The sequence below is a fragment of the Carettochelys insculpta genome, chromosome 3 (assembly GCF_033958435.1).
Source record: "Carettochelys insculpta isolate YL-2023 chromosome 3, ASM3395843v1, whole genome shotgun sequence".
In the NCBI taxonomy this organism is placed as follows: Eukaryota; Metazoa; Chordata; order Testudines; family Carettochelyidae; genus Carettochelys; species Carettochelys insculpta.
In genome coordinates, this window is record NC_134139.1 from 99,382,266 (window position 1) to 99,390,704 (window position 8,439).

General features: G+C 45.2%; 1 protein-coding gene across 1 annotated transcript in view; it reads right to left on the minus strand.

Annotated features, from left to right (window-relative positions):
* STX11 (syntaxin 11) overlaps window positions 1-8,439 on the minus strand; it is a 54,783-nt gene that overhangs the window by 25,361 nt on the left and 20,983 nt on the right. The window lies entirely within an intron of this gene.

Here is an 8,439-nt window from a genome sequence, read left to right on the forward strand (position 1 = left end):
GCAGGTGGAATCGGGGGCAGAGGCGCTCCTCGGGGGCGCCGCACGCCGGGGGTGACGGGGAGCGAGTCGCGAGTGGTACATTCCCCTCCTACTTCCCCCCGCAGGCCTGTTTCGGGGGAGTGGTTGGCGGTGGGTCACTTCTGAGAACAGGCTAGGGGGCTTTCCCCCGCTGCTGGGAAGTGTGGGTGGTTCTGGTCGTAGCCAGTAGCTGGGCCTGCCATGGTCTAGTGACTGCTCCTGACTTGCGACCTACCCCCTTCTTGGGGCTCTGGTCCAGAAAGGACCTTTTGCCCGGATGAAGGCCTAAGGCGGGGTGAGCAGACTTGTTACATCGGGATTCGCTTTTCTATCCCTGCAATTAGCAGGTGGCCCCAACCTGTTTCCTGTAATCCAACCACAGGGAAATTTTGGTTATGTTCATATGAAGGAAAAAAAAACCTTTTGGCAGGACTAAGAAGATAAGTATGTAGTATGTAAAAGCTTGATTAATCAGTATATAAATGTGAATACACATACATTAAGATAGCTTCACATTTTTGATGGGCTTCAGCTGGTCCCCCACTTTGTGTGCCCCTGGTCGAAGGCACAAGTCAGCAAATGCTCATTTATATGGCTTTTTTTATAAACCTTGCTCAGTGCTAGTGCAGCTAGAGCAGGGAAGCAGGGGAGCTAAACAAAGGGGTAGGGAATGCAAGTCTATGTAAAGTTACAGACAGGATAGAGGCACAGGAGTTCCTGGGTATCTGAGCAGGTAGGGATGGATCAGAGCAAGGGATATCTTAAGTAGGAGACACTGTACAGAATGATACAGGAGAAAGGAGGTACATGGTAGACTAAGAATTGGGGAAGGAACAGAGGCTGCCCCAGTGCATGTCAGCAATAACCAGTAAGTTAACAACAGAAGTGGCAGACAGCCTGCAGTATTTTAGGTCCTATTCATGCTATAACTTGTAATGAGTTGCTGGCATGGTTGGCTGTACACATGGCTTGTGTTTGAACACAAGGTTAAAACTATTTGTAACTGTGGTAAATATAGTAACTGTGTTGAGCTAGCTTTGTTTTGCCTGCCAGAGGCCTAGGCTGACATACAACATCATGCTGTAACAAGTTCAGGATATTTTTGCAATGTGAACCAGATACCCTAACTTTCTTTGTATAACCAGTTTGTCTAGTCCAGCTTTACAGCTCTTTGTGAAGTCTGAAGCCCATAGTGTTTTGTCTCACATGTTGCTGATAGTAATCAGTCAGTGTGTGTGTCCTCAGGTTTCACTTTCCCTTACTGGGGTCCAGATTTGGAACACTATTTAAATGTGAGTACTGCAGTCCCATTGGCTTCAATTGGACAACTCAGGTGCTTTGCACAGGACGTGTTAAATACCTTACTGAACAGAGGTCTGAAGCACCATGGGAAAGTTGTCCAGATTTTCACAGAATTCACTATTACAAACATGATAGGGGAGGTTCACAAACACAGTATGAATGCAGAAAAACTGCTGGAAACACAAACTGAACCCTGTTATTTGTAAATACCAAGAAGTCCTGTAGCATCCTAGGGTATGCCCACACTACAAAATTAGGTTGAATTTGTTATGGTCAATTTTTCTAACACTATTTTACAAAGTTGAGGATGCTTGTCCACAGTGGCACATAAAGTGGACAGTATGTGTCCATTAACATTGCCAGCTCTGACTTTTATCATCAATGCACTGGGTGTATCTATCTCACAATTCCTGCTGCTTTGTGGGTTTCTGTCCCAGTGTATGATGGGGAAAAATGTGCCATGGGTGGTTGTGTGTTGCCAGCATCCCATAGTGCATTTGTCTCCTCTGCCTCCCTTTGGAAAGCAAAAGCAAAAAGGCTGGGTCTGCACAAGCCCCTTCTTTTCAGAAGGGGCATGTTAATGAGAGCATTCGAAATATGCTAATGAGGCACTGCTATGAATATGTAGTGCCTCATTAGCATAATGGCAGCCGCAGCGATTCAAAAGCCATGCTTTTGAATCATCCACCACCTGTGGAGACGGGGACCTTCCGAAAGGACCCTCCAGTTTTTGAAAGCCCCTTCTTCCTAACACCAGATAGGAAGAAGGGGCTTTCGAAAACTGGGGGGGTTCTTTTCGGAAAGTCCCCGTCTCCATGGGCGACGTGATTCAAAAGCCGCACTTTTGAATCGCTGTGGCCACCGTTATGCTAATGAGGCACTGCATGTTCATAGCAGCGTCTCATTAGCATCTTTTGAACCCGCTCATTAACATGCCCCTTCCAAAAGAAAGAGGCTCGTGTAGACACAGGGAAGTGTTTTGATGCCCGTTATTCATATTATGCAGATGCCATTGCAAGACTAGCATGGAACCCGTACAGCTTAAAACTGTTGTGGCAAGTATTATGAGCACCTCACACACTGTGCTGCAGTATGTGCAGAGCCTAAGCAGCAGTGAGAGCAATGAAGACTCTGAGAAGGACATGGACTTATATGAGTGAGACACACTGGAGAGGAGAAATGGGAAGAAGCTGGCTGCACTCAATGCTTTGATTAGCAGTGGCTATAAAACTTTTGCATATGTAATGCCATTTAAATGGAAATTTGTGAATTGCTTTCCACCATCCTGAAGCACTGTGATAGTAAAATGAGACCTGCTCAGAGAGTTCACAAACATATGGCAATTGCTCTGTGGAAGCTTGCAACACTACACAGCTACCAGTCAGTGGGTAGTCAATTCATAGTGGTGAAATCTACAGTGGGGGTTGCTGTGATCCAGGTAGCCAAGACAATCAATATCCTTCTGCTACAAAAGACAATGACTCTGGGAAACATGCAAGACATAATGGATGGTTTTGCTCTGACGAGGTTCCCTAACAGTGGTGGAGCGATAGATGGAATGAATACACGTCTATCTTGGCACTGGCCCACCTTGACACAGTGTACATAAAACCACAAGGGATCCTTCTTCATGGTGTTGCAGCCGTTGGTAGATCACAAGGGTCATTTCACTAACATCACCATGGGATGGTTGGGAGGGGACCATTATGCACACATCTTTAGGAACTGACGACTGTGTAGAAAGCTGCAGAATTGGATTTTCGTCTCAGACTAAAAGATCGCAAGTGGAGATGCAGGGATGCCAGTAGTGATTCTGGGTGACCCAACTTACCCCTTGCTCCCTTGGCTCATAAAGCCATATACAGGCGGCCTGGACCACAGTAAGGAGCAGTTGAACTACAAGCTGAGCATGTGCAGAAGGGTAGTAGAATGTGCCTTTGGCCATTTAAAAGCCAGGTTCAGGAGCCTACTGACTTGGTTAGACTTCAGGAAAGGCAGCGTTCCCCTTGTCGTGGCAGCCTGCTGCGTGCTTCATAATTTATGTGAGAGAAAGGGGGAAAATTTCATGCCAGGCTGGAAGATAGAGACAGATCACCTGGCCAGTAATTATGGACAGCCAGACACCAGAACAATAAGAGCACAGTGAGGTCTACTGATAGTTAGGGAGGCTTTGGAAAACAGCTTTATGAATGACCAGACAGTGACATGACAGTCATGTCTGTTGCTCTTATGGAGAGCTCCCTGAATGATGTGTATTTGGCTCTAAATCCTACAAACCACTTCCTCCATCCCTTGTGTGTCCCAAGAGACTGGGTTTCTGAGCTTAATTATTTTTATTCGGGACAATAAAGAAGTTCATGACATGGCCTTTGGGGGTGGGTAAGCAAGGGTATTTTGCCATCACAGGTGGGGGAATATCAGCCTTCTCTCAGAAGCATGCCTGGGAGTGGAATGCAAGGCTACCCTTGACTTTCTCCCGCCCACATTCTGGGCTGCTGAGCATGGAGGTAAGGGAACATGGTGAGGAGGGCATGTTATTCCTCACGGGATGCAGTGGGGCTCTATGCTCCTGTACCAGGCACAACAGGAGCTCTGTTTGCTTCTTCAGCTGCAACATCTCCTTCTAGGTCTCCAGCTCATGCGCTCTCTTCTCCTTCCAATGTGCTCTCCTTTCTCACCTCTGCTCCAGCATGGTTAGCTCCACACATTTAACTGTGCCTTTTCCTTGCAGGTGGTTTCTATGTGATCTGTGAACATATCTTCCTAAGTTTGTTTTCTTCTGTGGATGTGTGCCAGTCTAATAGATGGAGATGGTGGGCAAGTGGTGGTCAAAAAGCCTGCTGTTGAGCACACTGCAACAAAACATAAGTAAAGGCCAGACAGTGAGGAAATACATTTACAGTAGATAAGTTTAACAGCACACAAAAGAATCTCATGAAGGAACTTCTGTGAAAGACAAAGGGGATATATCCTGTGCAAGGAAAATTTTTGGCTTTCAAGTGTCCTCTTTGCAGCAAGTACTATAAAGAGATCTTAAGGGACATGCTTGACACTGTTTGCTTCCAGCCATAGTAAAGCACAGATTTTGGGCATGCTTTCAAGCCTGTGATTGCAAAGCAGTCTCTGCAGCTGTACACGCTGCAAGCAGATGCAGGGGAGATCTAGGAGCTGTGGCAGTGGTGGTCACTGTGTATGCCTGGCTTTCTCGGCCACAGAGTGGCTCCCCTTTCCCTGTGTCTGGGACAGTGAAAATTTCCTTTTTCCCAACAGCCTGTGGAAGGGAGGAGGGTGGTCCAGGCTTAGCAGAGCAGCTTGTGCTTTCCTCCCTATAGCTAGTTGCTGCATGGTTCCCAACCCTTCCCCTTAGCTGGGACAATGAAAAGTTATCTTCCTCCAGCCGCTCAAGGAAGGGAGGGAGATGGTCCAGGCATCACAGAGCAGTTTGCGCTGTCCTCTCTGTGGCTGCGTGTCTGGCTTTCTTAGTCACCATGTGGTCTTCCTCCCTTGCCCCTACCCCCTTGAATGGGGCAGTCAAAAATTCCCTTCTCCCAGCAGCCCAGGGAGATTAACTGGGGGAGATGCAGGCATGGCAGAGCAGTTTGTGCTATCACATAGTAGCTTAAAGCGCCTTCCCCTGCTTCCTCTAGGTTGCAAAAAGAGATATTAGTCTCCTTAGATGAACAAACATTAATAAGGAATACATACTGACTGAATGTGGGCACAAGGCTGGTCATTGTGCTGCACTGCTCTGTAGTGGTAGGAATAAGGCAGGCCTCCCCAAAAATCTCATGAGAAGAATTAAAGAGTACCTGTCTGAGAGCTTTATGGAGATGTGCCAGGTCAGAGCTCCATGCCCAGACACATTAACAAGTTGGTACGCGGGCTCCAGGCTGTGTAAGTACAACGACCACTATAGATCACATCCAATTGTCTTAGCTCACTTGTAGCATGATTAAAAGTGAGAACTCACCAGAGGAGCCCTCCCTGTGATCAGGGTCTGGCTGCAAAATGTCCTGGGAGGAGGGGATAAGATCCAGAATTACAAAAAAGTTCCTGGCTGTCAGTGAGATCAGCTGCCCCATATGCTTGCAAATCATTGTCATCCTCCTCCTCTTCCTTACCCACCATGTCCTCCTTGCTGTTGCTAGAGGATTCCTGTGGAATCTCTTCTGAGGTATCCACAGACGGGGATTGGGTCACTCCCTAGAATTCCAGGCAGCTCCTCCTAGGAGTGGCATGTTTGTGGTGATGACCTAGAATGTCCATTTGCTTCCTTGTTTTACGTTACTGCCTGCCTGAGCCCATTTATTTTCATGTTGCACTGCTGAGCATCCCTGGTGTATCCTTTTTCCTCTACGTCCTGTGAGATCTTGGAGTATATATCTGTATTTCTTTTGCTTCTTCATAGTTTTCACAGCACAGATTCATCCACCCCCCACATCAATGAAGTCCTGGATCTGCCACATGCTCCATATTGCAGCTTGTCCTCCATCCTTAGAATTCATGGCAGATGTACTGCTGCAGTGTGCTGCCTATTCAACATGCTGGTCAAATGGGAAATGAAATTCAGATTTTCCTGGGCTGCTTCCTGCACAACTGAGTGCAACGGAGCTGAAAGCAGTTGCCAGAGTGGTCACATTGGAGCACTGCGGGACACTTCCGGGAGGCCAAGAATGTCAAATTTTACAATGCTCCATTGGCTCTACTCTTTTTTTACACAATGGATGGTTCAATTGTATGACTCATTTTCAGAGTATCACTTATGTCAAGATCATACTCGGATTCTTTTGTTTTTAATGTTACACATGCTAAACCAGTGTGGTTTCAAACAATACGGAAATTCCTCATGCTGATCATGGCTCTGCAATTTGACTTGCTCTGTAGCCTTTGGCAAGTCATATTTTGGTTTCAGTTCTGCCCTGGTAAAATGGAAATAATAATTACCTTCAGATCTAAAGAGAGGTTATTAGAACTAATGAGTTAATGCTCTTTTACTAATGCTCTGAACATATAAAGTGTTGTTATAAGGATAATGGAGACATTCACAGTTACATCCCAGATGACTGCTGTTCCCTGTCTCTTGAAAAAATATCCCCTCAGCTCCTTGATGTAGACTGTATCCTTCAAACACTTCACTGGAACATAAGAATTGCCATATCAGACCATATCAATGCTGCCTGTTGTCCAGTATCCAGTGTTGGACAGTGGCCAATATCATATGCTTCAGTAGAAGGTCATGGAACTGAAACATTAACTTCTGAGTTGAGTCATGGAATGTAATGGAGTAAATGGTATGGATACTTCATCACACTGGTCTGCCAATGAATCGGTATCTGACCCTATAATACCTACTATTTCAGAGACGGTTAAAGTTACCAGACTGTCGTCTTTTTAATTCTCACCTTCATGTGAAACCGATTTTCTTGAAAACAACTCAGGAGTTAAATATTTTAAACGTGTGTTAATCTAGATTCATTCAGTTGAAGTCCATGCATTTACAAGGAATAAGTGAGAGAAGCATTTGGCCCAGTGAATGATGTTTTATGTACTTTCCAGTCCTTCACAAGAAGGACTAAGCCAGTGATCCCCAAACTGTGTGGCAACTTCCCCTAGGAGGGCACGGGGGAATGTTTTGGAGATGTGTGGAGGGGCCTGGACCAGCCGCCATGAGGGTAGGGAGTGAGTATCACCCAGCTCCACTTGACCCCCTAGTTCTACTCCAGCTGCTCCACTGGCCCTGGCCCCGACTCCCCCAACTGCAGCCAGGTTGTGGCTCCACACCTGGCCTCAACTCCTGGCCATGGCTCCACTCCTGGCTACAACTCTGTTCCCAGCCCAGGCCCCTTAACCACTCTGTTTCCCAACCCTTGGGAGCTTCAGCCCAGTCTTGGGTGTGGAAAGGTGTAAGAGAGGATACAACCCTGAAAAGTTTGGGGAACACTGGACTAAGGTGAAACTGTTGAAAAAGAATGGACTCTTCGAAGATCTACAGACATAACACTCCAGTGTTAGAGACCTTTCTCTTGTTTATTTACATACTTTTTAAATTATGCCTGAAAAACATTTGAAATAAACTTCTGAATTCCTTGTAACCCACAACTTGGCTTTTAAGGTTCACTGCACCTATATAGCTTCTTAATAGCTGCAGAACAAGTTATGATTGTATCAAATACCATTTTGAATGAATGTTGTGTTTTGTATTGACACAGAAGAGATGGCTTCAGCCAGCAAGTTTGACTAACTTAATAGCTGAGTAAATGGAAATTCAAAGTATTTCCCTATAGGGGGCCAGCCATAAACCACTGGATTTTTGTACTATTCACATAAATTTTGGATGCAGAATAAAATCCTTATGGGCTTGCCTACACTACCTCCCTCCTTCGAAGGGAGGATGGTAACTAGGTTGTTGGGAAATTATTAACAAAGTGCTGCACTGCATATGCAGCACTTTATTAAGCTAATTCTCCCGTGACAACTCCGAAGTGTCCAACTTGGAAGTGCCGGCTCACATGTAGCTGCAGCTAACCCACTGGTACTTCGAAGTGCCTGGGCAACTTCATAGTCCCTTCACTCCTCAAAATTTTGCCCAGGCACTTCAAAGTATTGGCACGTTAGCCGCAGCTACACGCAAGCTGGCACTTCCAAGTTTAACACTTCAGAGCTGCCGCGGGGGAGAATTAGTGTAATGAAGTGCTGCATATGCAGCGCAGCACTTCATCAATAATCTCCCGACACCCTACTTACCATCCTCCCTTTGAACTAGGGAGGTAGTGTAGACACAGCCTTTATGTATGACTAGCAGACTTACCTGGTGTTGCATTAGTCCTTAATTAAGGGTTCTTTTGGGAAAATAAAAGGAAAATGTACAGGCTTTATTTATATGATTTTAATTTTCAGCAATACAGTGTTATTTTTATAAAATTATATTTTTTAGATTTCTTAAAAAGATTCCTATAATTTTTCCATTTAATTTTTTAGTAAAATTTTAAATGAGAATTCTGTCAAGTGTATTTTTTTCATTGCTTTAAACTCTTATCATTCACTAAGTTGTAACAAAAAAGGGCTATAGTCAATCTGATTTCCAATAACATTTTCTTCTGTTTTTGAGGCCTTAAGTTT